General features: G+C 42.4%; 1 long non-coding RNA gene across 1 annotated transcript; it reads left to right on the top strand.

Moving 5' to 3' along the window:
• Nucleotides 1-12,430: 12,430 nt before the first annotated feature.
• Nucleotides 12,431-16,139, top strand: LOC121403665. The gene is made up of 4 exons (XR_005967430.1): nucleotides 12,431-13,000; nucleotides 13,746-13,829; nucleotides 15,476-15,556; nucleotides 15,978-16,139. It is a non-coding gene; the product is annotated as an uncharacterized LOC121403665 (long non-coding RNA).
• The last annotated feature ends 4,487 nt before the right edge of the window (nucleotides 16,140-20,626 follow it).

Here is a 20,626-nt window from a genome sequence, read left to right as displayed (position 1 = left end):
ATCACCACCCGCATAGGAAGAAATTTACATATCAAACGAAAAACAATCACATGAATCCTTGGATTATAATAAAAGTCTAGAGTCCATGTAATAATTGAGATATCCAGTAAAGTCCAAACACCTGAAAAGTTTGAAAACATTTTGTTCAAAAAAAAATTTTTTGTTAAAAAAAAACAAAAAAACAAAGCAGTAAGGGTTATAATCAAAATACAGGGTTATTAACCTAATGTAGTTAAACAATTTAGGAAGGAATTAATCATACCTTTCCTTTTCTAACGAAAAATTATCAATTTAGGAGAATCTGTAGAAAGATGGAAACAAATTAGCAACATAATTACAAACTAACAAAATGATACATTGTTAAAGATAACATCTCAGGCTGAACTCCTCATTTAACCCCCTCGGTGTCTGAGTTTGTAGCAGCCATATCCAATAAGCCTCACGTTGTGCCAATCTTATCTTGAGGCTTTGATTTGGTGTTTGTACCTTTTCTAATACCTGCCATCTTAATTGTGATGTCCTATGGCCTGCTTCAAAAAAAATGTTGGTATAAAAAAGTTTCATGTTTTTTCTTTTTATCACTAATTTCCTTAATATGTTCTTTTTTTGGTGGTTTAAAGTTTCTGATAGCAGCCTTATGTTCGTTTAACCTTATTTTTACCTGTCTACTTGTTTGCCCAATGTATGCCAAGCCGCATGGGCACTTTAAACAATAGATTACTCCCTGGGAGTTACAGGTATGAAAGCCTTTTGTGTTATGTTTTGTGCCTTTTTGGGGATGTACCACATAATCCCCCTTAATAATACCAGTACAATGGCAACAACTAAGGCAGGGAAAAAGTACCTACCCTATCAGTATATTTTTTGGGGACATTTTGATCCTTCCTTTTAATAATGTCACCAACATTTCTGCCACATTTGTATGAAAACACCGGGGGCAATGTAAATAATTTACTCAATGTAACATCACATTTTAATGTACTCAATGTAACATCACATTTTAAAACCTTCCAATGTTTTAAAATTTTTTTCCTTATGTATTTCGCATTGATATCATATGTTGAAATAAAAGGGAAGCGTTTGTCATTATTAGTAGTCCTTATCTGTTTATGTAAGAGTTTAGTTCGGGGTATCTTACCAACCTCTTCATGAATTTTTAATAGGCTATTTTTATCATAACCCCTCATTAAAATTTTTTTAATCATCTTTTCAGATTCACATGCATATAACTCATTATCCGATGTAATTCTTCTAACCCTCATTAATTGACTTTTTGGTAAGCCGTTAAACAGGCTACATTAGGTTAATAACCCTGTATTTTGATTATAACCCTTACTGCTTTGTTTGGTTTTTTTGAACAAAAAAATTTTTTTGAACAAAATGTTTTCAAACTTTTCAGGTGTTTGGACTTTACTGGATATCTCAATTATTACATGGACTCTAGACTTTTATTATAATCCAAGGATTCATGTGATTGTTTTTCGTTTGATATGTAAATTTCTTCCTATGTGGGTGGTGATTAACATTTTTTTACGTATTTAATGGTGGAGGTGGGAGGCACAGAATACCTGACGAAGGGGTATGCCCCCAAAACGTTGTAACCTGTTTGGCTTGACATTAAACACCCTTGAGCAGATTACGTGTGCTGGAGTACTCTATTTTATTTCACTTGCTGGAGGTGCCGTCCTCCTATGCCCCATGCACCGTGAACGTTAAAGAGGGACCAGGTGTGCATCTGCACTTCGTTGACTGAACTAAGTAAATATACCCCTATGGTTTTTTTTTTTTACCAAAGGTAGATGTGTTTTCTCGAAATTTTCAGACTGTTTCGTTGATTTGAGTTTTTCAATTCAAGTTTTTTCTTAAATTAGAGTTTGAGTTGTGAGTTCATTTAAGGTTTAAAAAAAGTTAATATATTAGGCAAAATTCTGCATTTTGGAAAATAAGGAATTCGCCATGATAAAAAGTCACCAAGACAAAATTTTTGCAAAGACAAAGTCGCCATAAGAAAAAAACGCCAATAGACTTTAATGCATTTGGACAAAAAAGTTGCAGACAACAAAGTTGCAGAGACAAAAAAAGTTGCCACAAGAAAAATGCCCTTTGACTTTAATGAATTTGGAGCTAGAAAAATTCTTGCGCTTAAAAAAAATTTGATTGACTACAATGTGTTTTGTGGATTTTTTGTCTTTTCACAAATTCTTTCACAGTTTTGTCAAATGGGAAAGATTCACTCATCACTAGTGGTGAGCTCTAATCTCACATTCTTTTTTTTTTTTATATATCTTATTATTTATTGTGTTTTTTTCAACAAATACATACATAGTATTATTATTTTATTATTATTAACATGTATTTATATAGCGCCACCATATTGCGTAGCACTGTAAAGTAAATGTGATTATACAACTACATCACATGAATTACATATATAGAATATATGGAGTAACAAACATCACAATCAATACGGGTACAAAAAGGTGAGGAAGGCCCTATGCATAGGCATACAGTCTAAAGGGAAGGGAGTAATACACAAGGTGTGGGAGTGGGCAAGATCGAATTAAGTGGGTGAGAAATGTGGTATTGTATGTGGTGTTGCGTTTGGTAGAGTGAGGGTAGGCTTCTCGAAAGAAGTGAGTTTTCAGAGATTTTTTGAAAGCAGAAAGGTTGGGAGAAAGTCGGACAGACCGTGGGAGAGCGTTCCAGAGGAGGGGTGCAGCCCTTGCAAAGTCTTGAATGCGAGCATGTGAGGAGGTAATGAGAGAAGAATTGAGTAGCAGGTCAGTAGAGGACCGTAGTAAGCGAGTGGGTGAGTATATAGAGATGAGTTCAGAGATGTAGGGTGGGGCAGAGTTATGAAGTGCTTTGAAAGTCAGTGTCATTAATTTGAATTTGATTCTGAAAGGTAACGGAAGCCAGTGCAGGGATTGACAGAATGGCGAGGCAGAGGAGGAGTTGTTGCTGAGGTGTATGAGCCTCGCAGCAGTGTTCATTATGGACTGGAGAGGTGACAGTCTCTGGAGGGGGAGGCCAATTAAAAGAGAGTTACAGTAGTCTAGACGCGATATGATGAGAGAGTGAATAAGAATTTTGGCAGCGTCTTGGGTGATAAATGATCGTATTTTAGATATGTTCCTTAGGTGGAAGTGACATGATTTAATAAGTGACTGGATATGAGGAGTGAATGACAGGGCAGAATCTAGGATAACCCTAAGGCACCAGGCCTGGGGAGAGGGGGTGATAGTGTAATTGTTAACTATGATGGATACTTCGGGGATGCTACTGGTGTTAATTGGAGGAAAGAGAACCATTTCAGTTTTAGAGAGGTTTAATTTAAGGTAGCGTTGCGACATCCAGGTAGAGATAGCGGACAGGCAGGAAAAGACGCGAATTAGGAGTTCTGGGTTGAGATCAGGAGATGAGAGATAGATCTGAGTATCGTCAGCATAGAGGTGGTAGTGGAAACCATACGAATTTATTAATTTGCCAAGGGAGGAATTATAGAGGGAGAATAGTAATGGTCCCAGGACAGAGCCTTGAGGAACTCCAACAGAAAGAGGTAGGGGAGAAGATGATACTCCATTGTAGGAGACACTGAAGGAACGATAGGTGATGTAAGAAGAGAACCAGGACAGGGCTGTGTCACGAAGGCCAAGCGACTGGAGGGACTGGAGGAGGAGAGGGTGATCTACAGTGTCAAATGCGGCTGAGAGATCAAGCAGTATTAGTAGTGAGAAATGATTGTTGGCTTTAGCGGTTAAAAGGTCATTAGTTAGTCGAGTCAGGGCAGTTTCCGTGGAGTGTTGTGGCTTAAAACCAGATTGTAGGGGGTCCAGCAGGTTATTGTCAGAGAGGAATGAGGTTAGTCGGTTGTAGACTAGTCGCTCAAGTAGTTTAGAGATGAAAGGTAGCAGAGAGATAGGTCGGAGGTTGTCAAGATTGGAGGGATCAAGAGAGGGTTTTTTCAGAATAGGGGTGACAAGAGCATGTTTTAGTTGAGAAGGAAACAGTCCAGTTGAGAGCGAAAGATTAAATAGGTGAGTTAAGGCTTTGATTAGACCAGGATTGGTATTGCAGAGAAGTTTTGAGGGAATTGGATCAAGCGGGCAGGTGGTAAGGTGAGAAGAGGCCAGAAGCTTTGAGACTTCCTCATCAGTGACAGGGGTGAAGGAGCACAGGAGAGACTGGGGAGTGTGGAGGGAGGGTGGTGGAAGTCTAGGGGGGTTGAGTAGTGTAATGTCCCTTCTGATAGTGTCAATTTTGTTTTTGAAGTGCTCAGCATATCTTGAGCAGAGACAGATGTGCATGGAGGGGGTGGAGAAGGGGAAAGGAGAGTGTTAAAGGTGGAGAAAAGTTGTGCTGGTTTTTTAGAAAGGGAGTTAATGAGTGAAGTAAAGTATGTTTGTTTGGCTTGGAAGAGGCTGGTGTTAAAGGAGCGCAGGGCAGATTTGTAGCTCCAAAAGTCTGATTCTGAACGGGATTTGCGCCAGCGACGCTCAAGTGCACGTGAGTGTCTTTGGAGCGCTTTTGTATGAGCAGTATGCCAAGGTTGAAGTGGTTTTGGTCTAGAACGTTTAGTTTTTATAGGAGCAAGCTCATTTAAGGCAGTGGTGAGAGTACTATAGTAGACAGAGGTAGCCACATTAGGACATGAGATGGCTGTGATATTAGAGTGAAGAGAGTCAAAGGAAGAAGAGAGATGTGACACGTCTACAGCTTGCAAGTCACGGTAAGTACGTGTTTGGGGAATGGCAGGGGGTGAGGAGGGAGTTAGTGAGAGTTGAAATGTGAGCATATTGTGATCAGAGAGGGGAAATGGTGAGTTAGTAAAATTGGTGGTTGAACAGAGTCTGGTAAATATGAGATCCAGAGCATTACCATTGGAGTGAGAGGGGGAGTCTGAGCACAAAGATAAGCCTAGGGAGGGTTAGTGAAAGAAGTTTAGAGACAGAAGAGTTGTTAATGTTGTTAACGGGTATATTAAAGTCACCTAATATGATGGATGGGATGTTAGATGAAAGAAAGTAAGGAAGCCAGGCAGCAAAGTTGTCCAGAAATTTTGCAGTTGGTCCTGGTGGTCGATATATAACAGCAATGCAGAGGGAAACAGGAGAAAAGAGCCTAATGCAGTGAGCCTCAAATGAGGAGAATGATAAAGAGGGAACAGGTGGAAGAACTTTAAAAGTACAGCGGGGAGAGAGAAGCAAACCTACCCCACCTCCAGGTCTGTTACCAGGTCTGGGAGTATGAGTAAGGTGTAGGCCCCCATAGGACAGGGCAGCAGGTGAGGCAGTGTCAGTAGGAGAAAGCCAGGTTTCAGTAAGTGCGAGTAGGTTAAAGGAATTTGCAATGAAATGGTCGTGTATAGCGGTGAGCTTGTTGCAAACAGATCTGGCATTCCAGAGAGCACAGGAAAGATTAACTGGGTTTTTGGGTATAGGAGTAAGTGTTCTGTACTGTTTGAATTTGCTCCGGAGAGAAGGAGCTCATGGCCGTGTTATAACTGGGATGGGGTAAGGGCCAGGGTTTGGGGAAATGTCCCCAGCTGCCAGCAATAGAAAGGAAAGAAAGACTAAGTGAGAGTGGGATTTATAAGTCCTTGGTTTGTATGAAAAAAATATATGATGAAATATATCATCATATAATACACAAAAGCCATAAATATCTTGTAAATTATATCCTTATAAACGGTGAGTTCTGATGTCATCAGTTATAAACGGTGAGTAGTGATGTCATTTCTGTCACATGACTCACTGAAATGTGTGTATTATAATAAATAAAGTACCCCCAGTTGTAAAATATGAGGATATTAGAAGTTACCTCGGAGTTCCATGACCTGTATAAAAACACTCGGCCTTCGGCCTCGTGTTTTTATATGGTCATGAAACTCCTCGGTAACTTATAATATCATTATATTTTACAAGAGGGGGTACTTTATTCACTATATATTTCTCTAAGGAGTAAGATCTAGTATTTTCTATAAATCTAACAAAACAAAACAACAGACAAATCAAAAAAACAAACAAACAAAAAAAAAACGGGATTTTATATCTCCCATGGTAGCTAATATTAAAGAGACGAAAAAAAAAAAAAAGGAAGTCCAATACAATGTAGGTTTTATGTTTTGGTCTTAGATAGCCAAATATTATGTTCTTCTTGTATTATTATTTTCTCTCTCAAACCTCTTGGTACTGCTTCTTCATATTCTAGATTATTTGTTACTTCTTGTTGTATTTGGTGTATATTTGGAACATCCTCTTTTTTGCAGTTTCTGGCTATTAGGAGTTTACAGGTATTTAATATTTGGAAAGTCAGCATTTCTAGGCTCTTATAAGGAAGTTTGTCATGTAGATTTAATAGCATTGCTTCTGGAGATAATGGAATATTTTGCTGAGTGACTTTTGTAATTAAAGGGGAACTATCGCGAAAATCTAATTTTCCCAGTGGATAGATAGGATGAAAATAACAATATTCTCAAATATATTCATTTAACAGAAATGCTTACTTTTTGAAAGGCATTCAATAATATTACAGAGTTAGAATGCTTTCTCTGAGAGCCAGTTCAAGCAATTGCTGAATGGGAGTGGCTATACCCCAACTGTGATGTCACGTAGCAACTAGCAAAGTCCCACCCTCTTCATGCTGAATCCAAAGCATCCACACACCAACTGCATTCTCTGGAATCTCATTCTGAGAACAGTAAGGCTGTTATTCTTTTATAGTGTGAAAATGCTGATATTATTGGCAGAATGAGGTTTTTGCATACTCCCAGATCAAAGCATGCCACTCCTATCTCACTCACCCCTGCCACTCCTATCTCATGCACACTCACCCCTGCCACTCATATCTCACTCACACTCACCCCTGCCACTCATATCTCACTCACCCCTGCCACTCCTATCTCTCTCACACTCACCCCTGCCACTCCTATCTCTCTCACACTCACCCCAGCCACTGCTATCTCTCTCACACTCACCCCAGCCACTCCTATCTCTCTCACACTCACCCCTGCCACTCCTATCTCTCTCACACTCACCCAGCCACTCCTATCTCTCTCACACTCACCCCAGCCACTCCTATCTCTCTCACACTCAACCCTGCCACTCATCTCTCACTTACACTCACCCCTGCCACTCCTATCTCTCTCACACTCACCCCTGCCACTCCTATCTCTCTCACACTCAACCCTGCCACTCCTATCTCTCTCACACTCACCCCTGCCACTCCTATCTCTCTCACACTCACCCCAGCCACTCCTATCTCTCTCACACTCACCCCAGCCACTCCTATCTCTCTCACACTCACCCCAGCCACTCCTATCTCTCTCACACTCACCCCAGCCACTCATACCTCTCTCACACTCACCCCAGCCACTCCTATCTCTCTCACACTCACCCCAGCCACTCCTATCTCACTCACATTCACCAGCCACTCCTATCTCTCTCACTCACCCCTGCCACTCCTATCTCTCACACTCACCCCTGCCACTCCTATCTCTCACACTCACCCCTGCCACTCCTATCTCTCACACTCACCCCTGCCACTCCTATCTCTCACACTCACCCCGCCACTCCTATCTCTCTCACACTCACCCCAGCCACTCCTATCTCTCTCACACTCACCCCAGCCACTCCTATCTCTCTCACACTCAACCCTGCCACTCATCTCTCACTTACACTCACCCCTGCCATGCTTACCTTCTACTCTCACTCCAGCCACTCCTCTCTCACACTCACCCCAGCCATGTTTACCTTCTACTCTCACACTCACCCCAGCCACTCCTATCTCTCTCACACTCACCCCAGCCACTCCTATCTCTCTCACACTCACCCCAGCCACTCGTATCTCTCTCACACTCACCCAGCCACTCCAATCTCTCTCACACTCACCCCAGCCACTCCTATCTCACTCACATTCACCAGCCACTCCTGTCTCTCTCACTCACCCCTGCCACTCCTATCTCTCACACTCACCCCTGCCACTCCTATCTCTCACACTCACCCCTGCCACTCCTATCTCTCACACTCACCCCTGCCACTCCTATCTCTTCACACTCAACCCTGCCACTCCTATCTCTCACACTCACCCCTGCCACTCCTATCTCTCACACTCACCCCTGCCACTCCTATCTCTCCCACACTCACCCCAGCCACTCCTATCTCTCTCACACTCACCCCTGCCACTCCTATCTCACTCACACTCACCCCTGCCACTCCTATCTCTCACACTCACCCCTGCCACTCCTATCTCTCCCACACTCACCCCAGCCACTCCTATCTCTCTCACACTCACCCTGCCACTCCTATCTCACTCACACTCACCCCTGCCACTCCTATCTCACTCACACTCACCCCTGCCACTCCTATCTCACTCACACTCACCCCTGCCACTCATATCTCACTCACCCCTGCCACTCCCATCTCTCTTACATTCACCCCTGCCACTCCTTTCTCTCTCACACTCAACCCTGCCACTCATCTCTCACTTACACTCACCCCTGCCATGCTTACCTTCTACTCTCACTCCAGCCACTCCTCTCTCACACTCACCCCAGCCATGCTTACCTTCTACTCTCACACTCACCCCAGCCACTTCCTATCTCTCTCACACTCACCCCAGCCACTCCTATCTCTCTCACTCACCCCAGCCACTCCTATCTCACTCACATTCACCAGCCACTCCTGTCTCTCTCACTCACCCCTGCCACTCCTATCTCTCACACTCACCCTGCCACTCCTATCTTTCCCACACTCACCCCTGCCACTCCTATCTCTCTCACACTCACCCCTGCCACTCCTATCTCTCTCACACTCACCCCTGCCACTCCTATCTCACTCACACTCACCCCTGCCACTCATATCTCATGCATACTCACCCCTGCCACTCATATCTCACTCACACTCACCCCTGCCACTCATATCTCACTCACCCCTGCCACTCCTATCTCTCACACTCACCCCTGCCACTCCTATCTCTCTCACACTCACCCCTGCCACTCCTATCTCTCTCACACTCACCCCTGCCACTCCTATCTCACTCACCCCTGCCACTCATATCTCATGCATACTCACCCCTGCCACTCATATCTCACTCACACTCACCCCTGCCACTCATATCTCACTCACCCCTGCCACTCCTATCTCTCACACTCACCCCTGCCACTCCTATCTCTCTCACACTCACCCCTGCCACTCCTATCTCACTCACACTCACCCCTGCCACTCCTATCTCACTCACACTCACTCCCTGCCACTCCTATCTCACTCACACTCACCCCTGCCACTCATATCTCACTCACCCCTGCCACTCCCATCTCTCTTACATTCACCCCTGCCACTCCTTTCTCTCTCACACTCAACCCTGCCACTCATCTCTCACTTACACTCACCCCTGCCATGCTTACCTTCTACTCTCACTCCAGCCACTCCTCTCTCACACTCACCCCAGCCATGCTTACCTTCTACTCTCACACTCACCCCAGCCACTCCTATCTCTCTCACACTCACCCCAGCCACTCCTATCTCTCTCACTCACCCCAGCCACTCCTATCTCACTCACATTCACCAGCCACTCCTGTCTCTCTCACTCACCCCTGCCACTCCTATCTCTCACACTCACCCCTGCCACTCCTATCTCTCCCACACTCACCCCTGCCACTCCTATCTCTCTCACACTCACCCCTGCCACTCATATCTCTCTCACACTCACCCCTGCCACTCCTATCTCACTCACACTCACCCCTGCCACTCATATCTCATGCATACTCACCCCTGCCACTCATATCTCACTCACACTCACCCCTGCCACTCATATCTCACTCACCCCTGCCACTCCTATCTCTCACACTCACCCCTGCCACTCCTATCTCTCTCACACTCACCCCTGCCACTCCTATCTCTCTCACACTCACCCCAGCCACTCCTATCTCTCTCACACTCACCCCAGCCACTCCTATCTCTCTTACATTCACCCCTGCCACTCCTATCTCTCTCACACTCAACCCTGCCACTCATCTCTCACTTACACTCACCCCTGCCATGCTTACCTTCTACTCTAACTCACTCCAGCCACTCCTCTCTCACACTCACCCCAGCCACTCCTATCTCTCTCACACTCACCCCTGCCACTCCTATCTCTCTCACACTCACCCCTGCCACTCCTATCTCTCTCACACTCAACCCTGCCACTCATCTCTCACTTACACTCGACCCTGCCATGTTTACCTTCTACTCTCACTTACTCCAGCCACTCCTCTCTCACACTCACCCCAGCCATGCTTACCTTCTACTCTCACACTCACCTCAGCCACTCCTATCTCTCTCACACAAAACAGCAATTCGGCAGGTTTTAGATGGCGAATGGTTCAAGTGAAAGTTTTTAAAGAGACAGCACATGATAAATTTCGATATTCGAAAATCGATATTCGAAAAGCTAAATTTTTTCAAATTCTAAAAGAATGTTTGCCTATTCGATAGTCGAAGTACACAAAAATAGCTCGAAATTTGAATTTTTTTTTACTTTGAATTTTTACTTCGACCCTTGATAAATCTGACCCTGTTCTCTCACTTTAGGGGCATTTTCTGTGGAGAAACCTTTAGTTTACCTAGGAAAACTATACATTGTTTTTTTCAGTAGAAAATAAGCTTTCTAAATGTGAGTTTTCATGTATTTCCACCTCTTTTTTGAAAAATACACATTCTGATGATTCCAAAATGGGTAACTATATATAGTTATACTCCTACTCCTAACTACCAAAAATCAAAGCTTGTCTTAACTTTGCGGTTCTTATAAAAATAAGTCCCCCCCCACCTGCAGCCAGCCTCCCCCTGCAGCCAGCCTGGCCCCCCACCTGCAGGCAGCCCCCCCACCTGCAGGCAGCTTCCCCCCCTGCACCCAGCCCTTCCCCCCTGCAGCCTCCCCCACTGCAGCCAGCCTTCGCCCCCCTGGAGCCAGCCTCCCCCCACCTGCAGCCGGCCTTCCCCCGCACCTGCAGTCGGCCTCCCCCCACTTTCAGCCAGCCTTCCCCCCACCTGCAGCCAGCCTTCCCCCCACCTGCAGCCAGCCTTCCCCCCCACCTGCAGCCAGCCTTGCCCCCCCCCTGCAGGCAGCCTCCCCCCCTGCAGCCAGCCCTTCCCCCCTGCAGCCAGCCTTTCACCCCTGCAGGCTCCCCATTGCAACCAGCCTTCGCCCCCCTGGAGCCAGCCTCCCCCCACCTGCAGCCAGCATCCCCCTGCAGCCAACCTTGCCTCCCACCTGTAGCCAGCCTTTTGCCCCTGCAGCCTCCCCCCTGCCGCCAGCCTTTCCCCCCACCTGCAGCCTTGCCCCCCCATACAGCCAGCCTGCCCCCCCCCATACAGCCAGCCTTTCACCCCTGCAGGCTCCCCATTGCAACCAGCCTTCGCCCCCCTGGAGCCAGCCTCCCCCCACCTGCAGCCAGCATCCCCCCTGCAGCCAACCTTGCCTCCCACCTGTAGCCAGCCTTTTGCCCCTGCAGCCTCCCCCCTGCCGCCAGCCTTTCCCCCCACCTGCAGCCTTGCCCCCCCATACAGCCAGCCTGCCCCCCCATACAGCCAGCCTTGGCCCCCCCCCATACAGCCAGCCTTGCCCCCCCCCATACAGCCAGCCTTGGCCCCCCCCCCATACAGCCAGCCTTGCCCCCCCCATACAGCCAGCCTTGGCCCCCCCATACAGCCAGCCTTGCCCCCCCCATACAGCCAGCCTTGCCCCCCCCCATACAGCCAGCCTTGGCCCCCCCCCATACAGCCAGCCTTGGCCCCCCCCATACAGCCAGCCTTGGCCCCCCCCCATACAGCCAGCCTTGGCCCCCCCATACAGCCAGCCTTGCCCCCCCATACAGCCAGCATTGCCCCCCCCCATACAGCCAGCCTTGCCCCCCCCATACAGCCAGCCTTGCCCCCCCCATACAGCCAGCCTTGCCCCCCCCCATACAGCCAGCCTTGCCCCCCCCCATACAGCCAGCCTTGCCCCCCCCCATACAGCCAGCCTTGCCCCCCCCATACAGCCAGCCTTGCCCCCCCCATACAGCCAGCCTTGCCCCCCCCCATACAGCCAGCCTTGCCCCCCCCCATACAGCCAGCCTTGCCTCCCCCCCATACAGCCAGCCTTGCCCCCCCCCATACAGCCAGCCTTGCCCCCCCCATACAGCCAGCCTTGCCCTACCTGCAGCCAGCCTCCTTTAGTAACTTTTAAAACTCTTTTTTACACTCAGCTGCTTTCGTTCGGCAGCTCCCCCTCCCTTCCAGAAAGTTATGTGAAAAGAAAGCCTCCGTAACAAGCTCCTGCTCAGCCCCTCCCCCTGCAGTCAGTCAGCATCGTAGTTTTACAAGTCCGGTTACATGAAGACTTGCTCTCCTGAAACTCCCCCCTCCCTCCCAGAAACGAGGCAAAATGAACTAAAGGTGGACTTATTAACACTGGCTGAATCTGTGCAGGTCATTAGTCTGTATGTGATCACTGAGACGCAGCCATGTTAGATGTTAGCAAAAAAATCAACTGGAGCAGCAGCACCTTCAATACTCACGCGTCTCAGTGTCACATACAGACTAATGACCTGCACAGCTTCAGCCAGTGTTAATAAGTCCACCTTTAGTTCATTTTGCCTCGTTTCTGGGAGGGAGGGGGAGTTTCAGGAGAGCAAGTCTTCATGTAACAGGACTTGTAAAACTACGATGCTGACTGACTGCAGGGGGAGGGGCTGAGCAGGAGCTTGTTACGGAGGCTTTCTTTTCACATAACTTTCTGGAAGGGAGGGGGAGCTGCCGAAAGAGAGCAGCTGAGTGTAAAAAAAAGAGTTTTAAAAGCACTATAAGTACTGGGGCTGGCTCTAAAGAGGAAAAGGATCAATCCAGCAGGGCACAAATAACGGAGCCATTAATTATGCTGCCTCCACACAGTTCAAGATTGACAGCACTGATAGCCAATGAGAGTGAGTTGTTATGCAAAGAAACTCGACTCCGACGCCAGAGCTAGCCAGAGGCAGGTAGGAGAGAAGGAGCTAGGCATGTGTTCATTATAATGACTTCAATATTTTAAAAACTGTACATTTTTTTTTAATACATTATATTTAGACAATTTAATAACTTCATGCAATGATTCTTTTTACAAATTTTTAATTTCGCGATAGTTCCCCTTTAATGATCTTGCAGCTAGCCAGAGACTTTGTATATTTTTACAATTCAAACAGATGTGTAGCATATCTCCTATATCTTTGTTACATCTCCAACATAGATTTGAAGCTTCAGGATACATTTTTGCTATCCTTGAGGGAGTTAGGTACCAATTATATAGAATTTTGTAATAATTCTCCAGGTGTGTGACACATTTAGTAAACAATTGGGGTTTGATAATAGCCTTTTGCCATTCTTTTATTGTGAAAGTTTTCTTTAGTCTTTGCTCCCATTTAATCATATGAGGTATTTTTAATATTTCTTTTCGTTTGCTTAGTAGATTGTATATCTTTGTTATACCTTTTTTTATGCTTTTACCATATTGAAAATAGATTTCAAAATTTGAGAGCGGTCTGAGTCTCCCTTGTATCAATGTTTCAAAGTAGTTCCGTATAATAAGGTATTTATGAAAGTCAGCTTTGTCCAGGTTTAGTTCTTTCTTTAAACAGGTGAAAGTTTTGAGATGTTCTAGGCAGAACAGGTCTATTAGTTTTAATGGACTCTCTCTTTTCCATGTGGATAGATTGATGTTTAATAAGTTTTCCAAAACTGAAATAGGTGCTAATGGAGAAGGGAAAGACGAACACCAAGAGTTATCTCGATTATCTCTCCAGATGTTTATTGCTGTCTTTAGAGTTGCAGGTAAGTTCATTATTTTCTTTTGGTTACATTTCTCCATTGTCCAAAATATAGATTCCAAATAGTGATGGGCGAATTTGCGCCGTTTTGCCGGAAAATTCGCGAATTTCACGTGAAATTCGCAAAACTGCGAAAAATTCGCGAAACGGCGCCGGCGCCCGTTTTTGGCGCTGGCGTCCGTTTTTTCGAAAAAAATTTTTTGTCGCCGGCGAATTTTTGCCGCGAATTTTTGCGAATTTATTCGCTGGCGGCGAAACGCGCAAATTCGCCGCAAATTCGCGCCTGGCGGATAAATTCGCCCATCACTAATTCCAAAGATTCTGTCTTGAGGATAGTCATTTCAATATCAGACCATTTTGTCTGTGGTTGTAGGCAAAGTAGAGTTGTGACTTGGTTAATTATGTTGGCTATGTAGTATTTCTTGACATTTGGCATTCCAACTCCTGCTGCAGACTTATTCCTCTGTAAAATATTTGTTGACACTCTAGGAGTCTTAGTATTCCAAATAAACTGATTAAATATATTTGTTAGTTTAACAAAGAAAGTAGAAGGAGTTGTGATAGGGATAGTACGTAAAATATACAGTAACTTTGGAAGCCATATCATTTTTATCAATGCAATCCTACCCAGCCAAGAAATAAATAAGGATTTTAAATCCAATATACCCTGTTTAATGGTATTCAAAATTGAGTAAATATTACTATTTAATAGTTGTGAAGGTTCTTTAGTCAGCTTTATGCCTAAATAAAGTATATAATCTTTCCGCCAATCAAATTTAAATTGTCGTTTCAAGGAAAATTGATCTTTAATAGGGATGTTTAGCATTAGTGCCTGAGTTTTGCTTTCATTTATTTTATAGTAGGAGATGTTTCCAAAATCTTGTAATATAGACATGAGTTTTGGGAGCGTTTCTGTAGGATGTGATAAAGCTATGATTATATCATCTGCATACAATCCTAAACAATGTTCTGTATCTCCAATTTGTATGCCTGATATTTCTTTGGAGGTTCTAATTTTTTGTGCTAATATTTCTATAGTTAGGTTAAAAATCAATGGAGAAAGAGGGCATCCCTGTCGCGTTCCATTTGTTATGTAAAATTTTTGAGAGAACAAACCTTCATTTATTACCCTGGCTGAAGGATTTTGGTATAGTACTGAAATTGCATGTAAAAATGTATTATTACATCCAAGTTTACATAAGACCTTTTTTATCAATGCATGATAAATTCTATCGAATGCTTTCTCAGCATCGAGAGACTGTATTAGAGTAGGAACTTTTGATTGTCTAATAATATGTATTATATCCATAAAACGTCTGGTATTATCTGACGCTTGCCGACCTTTAATAAATCCTACTTGGTCCTTATCTAAAATATTACCAACAATATCCTGTAGTCTGTTTGAAATAACTTTTGCATAAAACTTAAGGTCACAGTTCAGCAAAGAGATAGGCCTATAGTTAGATACCTTTGATGGATCTTTACCTTCTTTGTGAATAACCGTGATTGTGGCTTGTAACATTTCATCTGGAAAGTACTCTCCTAGTAATATGCTATTATATAGTTCTGTGAGTTTTGGTACTAATATCTGTGAAAAGGTTTTATAATATATTACTGGTAATCCATCTGGACCTGGTATTTTTCTTATAGGTGATGTATTTATTGCATATTCTACTTCTTGATGAGTGATGGGGGCTTTTAGAAGGTCTTTTTGATCATTATTTAAACAAGGTAAGTCAATACTAGCTAAATATTCATCTATATATTGTGGATTAGGTTGTGTAACCTTGTCATCAGTTTTTAAGTTATAAAGATCAGAATAATATCTTGCAAATTCTTCAGCAATTGTCAGTGGGTTAGAGATAATTCTACCATTTTCTGCTTTAATATTTTTGATCTTTGACTTAAGTTGTTTTTTTTTAAGTATTGTGCCATATAGTCTGGTGCCTTATTACCTTTATAATATTGTAAAGTTTTCATTTTCCTTAGATGAAACTCAAAGCGAGAAAGATCTAGTTTAAGTAGCTTCTCTCTAATTTGCTGTATCTCCTTAGATTTTGTTTTTGAGGGACTTATTTTATTTTGTGTTTCTAGGTTAGCCAGGTTTGATTCTAGCTCAGCTCTTTCTAACCTATTTTTCTTTTTATAATAGGCTGCTTTTTGAATGAAGAGTCCACGAACAGAAGCTTTGTGAGCACACCATTGTGTCTGTAATGAAGTCTCCTTGGAGTTATTAATCTCAAAATAATCTCTCAAACTATTGTTATAAAAATCCCTGTCACTTATTTTATTTAATAAAGATTCATTTAACCTCCATGTGTTTATTGGAATTTTATTTAAAGGTTCATTTATGGAAATAGTTATTGGAGCATGATCCGACCATGTGATATTGCCAATTTTGGCTTTTCTCACATGTTGCAAAAGTAATTTATCTACTAAGAGATGATCTATTCTTGAATAAGTGTCATGCGGGTGTGAGTAGAATGTATAATCTCTAGTTGTGGGGTTAAGTATCCTCCAAGGGTCATAGATATTAAATTGGGTTATAAGTTTAGCTAAAGGGGAATCCGTTTCTTTCTTCTTGTAATTTTGAGAATTAGAATGATGGTACTTAATTGAGGTTGATGTAGTATCTATTTTTTGATCTATATTATTAAAGTCTCCTCCTATTATACTAAACCCCTGTTTTTGCATATTTAGTTTGTTGAATACTGATGTTAAAAATTTAATTTGCTCCGTGTTTGGAGCATATACATTACATAAGGTGTATACTTCATCACTTAATTTACATATCAAAAGTAGGTACCTTCCATCGGGGTCAGATTCACAGAATAATAGTTCAAAGGATATTCTATTGCTAATCATTATAGATACTCCTTTTTTCTTATCTGCTGCCATTGCATGAAATATATGTGGGTAGTATTTAGAAGAGAATTGTGGTGGATTCTCTTTATTAAAATGTGTCTCTTGTATAAAGACTACATCTGCATTTATCTGCTTCATGTGAGAAAAAGTCTTGGATCTCTTAAAAGGAGAATTTAGGCCCTTCACATTAAGAGAAACTATTTTAATTGGTATTGCCATTTTCATCAAATTTGTTAGGTGCTACTGACCCTATGGAAGGTTGCACAAAGATATATCTCATATATATTATCACTTTTTGATATTTTATTCCATATTTTTTAGTATGTTGTACGCTTTCCCACATTGAGGTATATAAGAAGCTTGTAACGCTACCCTGAAAGAAAAAATTACAATATGTTACACAAAACCTTAAATAAAGAATTAACATAACCAAAATAGTAAATGTCTGACTATTCAAAGTCAGAAAACTTTGCTCCATAAGAAATGAATCCATATTTATACAAACATTCTCATTTTGCCTTATCATGAGAATAAAAATTGGAGCAGTAAAACTGAGACGTGTAATTATTCAAACGTTAAATAACCTGTTATAAAGAGATAGACTAAATAAAATTAGCCCAAAAGGTGTCCACATCAGTCTCTTAGCTTTTTAGAGGTCTGACATAGAGAGAATGGAAGCAGCTTTCTCTTGCTGCCACAGGATAAACTCAATTTATTGGAATAGTTTCCCAATCTGCATTAAGCCTTGGTTTCTTTTTAGCTGGAAGGTCACTGTTGGAACCTGGAATGTGTAGATCCCATTCGCGTATTATAGAACTTGCTTCTTCTGGTGAATTTAAGACAAAGGTGTTGCTATATCTGGTAACTATTAGTTTAGTTGGAAAACCCCATTTATATATAATATTGTTTGCTCTCAGAAGTTTTGTTACTTCTGTAAAGTTTTTGCGTTGTGCCAAAGTAGTAGCTGACAAGTCTGTAAAAATGCGAATTGTTTTAAATTGCTCTGGTAGATCTTTCAGATTTCTAAGTTCTTTAAGGAAAGCATCCTTTACATGAAAAAAATGGTATCTCACTATTACATCTCTTGGTGCCAAAGTAGGAGCATTGCGAGATTTTGGTAACCTGTGTACTCGGTCAAAGGTAGACAAGTGGTCAGAAACTTGTGGTAGTACAGCTAAAGTTATGGCTTTGAGAAAGCCTATTAAATCCTGACCTTTAATCTCTTCAGAAATTCCTCTAAAACGCACATCATTTCTGCGTGTGCGGTCCTCCAGGTCGACAACCTTTTTCTGCAATAAGAATATTTCTTCCTCTAAGTTGGTACATATATCTACCACTTATTATGTTATGTGCAGAAACAGTTTCCTCAGCTTTATTTTCTAAGTGATCAATTCTGTCACCTAGGCCCCTCATTTCCTTCTTTAGTTCTGACAGGGTCTGTTTGATATCAGTTTGAAGAGTAATACACAATGTGTTCAGTAATTCTTTTAGTTTACCTGCTGTGACTGGTAGGTTAGCATCTCCACCTTGCTCAGTTATGTTAGGGAACGCCACACCAGCCTGTGAGGTAAATGCTGAAGCAACAGGTGTTTGGACGCCATCTTGTGTAGGCTCTGTATGCATTCCCTGTGAGGTGCATTTAAGTGCTGTTAATTTCAGTGGAGAACGTTTTTTTTTTACTCTGCCCATTTCTCTAATGGTGTTTGAGCCCGTCTCTTGCCTTTCCTCTTTTTGGTTCTCTGTTCAGACCGGGCTAGGCTGTTTAATTAAGGAGACTGATATGGAGCTCTCAGGCTATGCGTCCATCTTGCACAGCGCTAAGCCACGCCCCTAATCTCACATTTTTAACTGCCCCAAAGTTTTGAGATGTTATTTTCATTTTAACTACTCTAGTCATTATACAGTTTGATTCTTTTTTATGATTGTGATTAAAGGGGTTGTTGACCTTTGAGTGTGATGTAGAGAAAGATATTTTGAGACAATTTGCAAATATTTTTCATTTTTTATGTTTGGTTTTTAAGTTAAAATAGGTAAATGCAATGGAAATGTGAATGGTCTGGTCAAATTAGCTACAAGCATACAAGAAAGAGAGATAGGATTGATCAATGTACATTCCCTGTTCCCCTGTTTCATAGTTATTTAGCATGTGTTTTCAAAAACAGGGGTTTTTAGTTACAACGTTATAATTATAAAATACAATGTCAAGGTAACCCCATATGACCTTAGTCATATTTTTCAAAGGTTGGAACTCCCTGCATGGTAGCATTTCCTTTAAAAATGGGCAGTTTCTCTCCTTTAAAAGCTGCAAGCGGAGGAGGATTAAGCCTGTGGAACCAATGCTGTGGTTTTGGCAATCTCTCTCTTCTTACTGAAACCAATTCCCAGGACAGGAGTCCCTAATCCCAAGAATTTCTTCCATGCAGGGAGGTGCAAACCTTGAAAAATATGACCAAAGGTAAATAGTTAGGGCCACCATATAGGGTTTAGCTTGATGTGGTATGGTGGCTTACCAATGTTATGGTAATCACTTGTATCCTGAATTGGACAGTAGATGGCAGCAACTTTTCAAAATGATTTCCAGACATAAAATATTTTTCAAGATATACAAGTATAAGATATTTAATGGGACCTGCCATTATTCGTATACATGATTTTTTTGTAATTTGGATCACCATACCATCAAGTCGGCAAAAAAATCACTTAAACAATAAATAATCCTAAAAGGATTACCAATATGGATTCATGTATCTTAGTTAGAATCAAGTAAAATCTTACTACATAATTGTAGTAGTACTGAAAAACTCACTACAGTCAAGGGGGGGCTCATGTGCACGCCCTAAACCTTAAGCTAGGGCAGCGTAATCAAACCAATACTGCAAGAGCAAGCACTCTGTGAGCAATAACTTATATAAGTTTTAATTTAGCACAAAACATATAAGTACAAAATAAATGTATACTTGGAATCTGACTGAGCTGAAAAGTCTCATAAGTGAACTCAACAGAGGCTTCATACCCAAATGAACAAACAAAAGTGTTAATGTAACACAAAACATGTAAGGCTACCTCTTTTGTGTGCATCTTTTACGCTAAACTGCATTCAGCTCCTTCCAACCTTTCAGTTAAGCTTAGTACCAGGCTTTTTAGAAAACCTGGAATTCCAAAAACTTATAAGTGTACAAAACTTACTTACACTGTACAGAGCACTGGTAAGGCCCCACCTAGAATATGCCATACAGTTTTTGTCCAGTTCCCCTCAACAACAATTCTAAAAATCAACCTACTGTGGGTAGAATCAGAAAATCTTAGTTTTTTTCTGCATCCCTCTGTGTCAGTACACACGGACTGTATTTTTTGGTTTGTTTGTATTTTTACCTCTGTGTGGACACATAAGGATGATTCCCTGGTAATGGAGAAGAATTTAGATGAAAAGCTCTTCTCGCACTCCCTGGCCTTCGTGTTGATTGCACGGTGACGGGGGGTCGGCACCCTCCAACATCAAATGGGTAACAAATCACTGGCACTCAAAGGGCAGGTGCAAGCAGGGACAAGCCCTTGCGTTTATTCACAGAAAAAGCAACGTTTCGGGGTCAGACCCCTTTATCAAGCATAACATTTTTGTTGTGAGAGAAAGCTATTTAACACACTCCTACATGACATCATACACTCATCATCAATATTAGCATAAATAATGCAAAATTTAACCCCATAAATGACAATTAAAAAACAGGTGAATTATACAATAATTGGCATAAAATTTACATAGGAAATATGCATAGTAATCGCCGTTTATCCCAAAGTGAAATATTCCCATAAAAATTCATTTAATAGGCATAAAATTTACTTAGAAAATATACATAGAAAATAGTAGGATTTGAATTCCTGTAACATCTCAAGTGTGCCTGTCCAGATGAAAAAAGTATCGTCCACATACCTCAT

This window comes from Xenopus laevis, chromosome 1L, assembly GCF_017654675.1.
Source record: "Xenopus laevis strain J_2021 chromosome 1L, Xenopus_laevis_v10.1, whole genome shotgun sequence".
NCBI lineage: Eukaryota > Metazoa > Chordata > Amphibia > Anura > Pipidae > Xenopus > Xenopus laevis.
The sequence above is the reverse complement of the archived record's forward strand: the minus strand, read 5'-3'. Positions and strand labels throughout refer to the sequence as shown.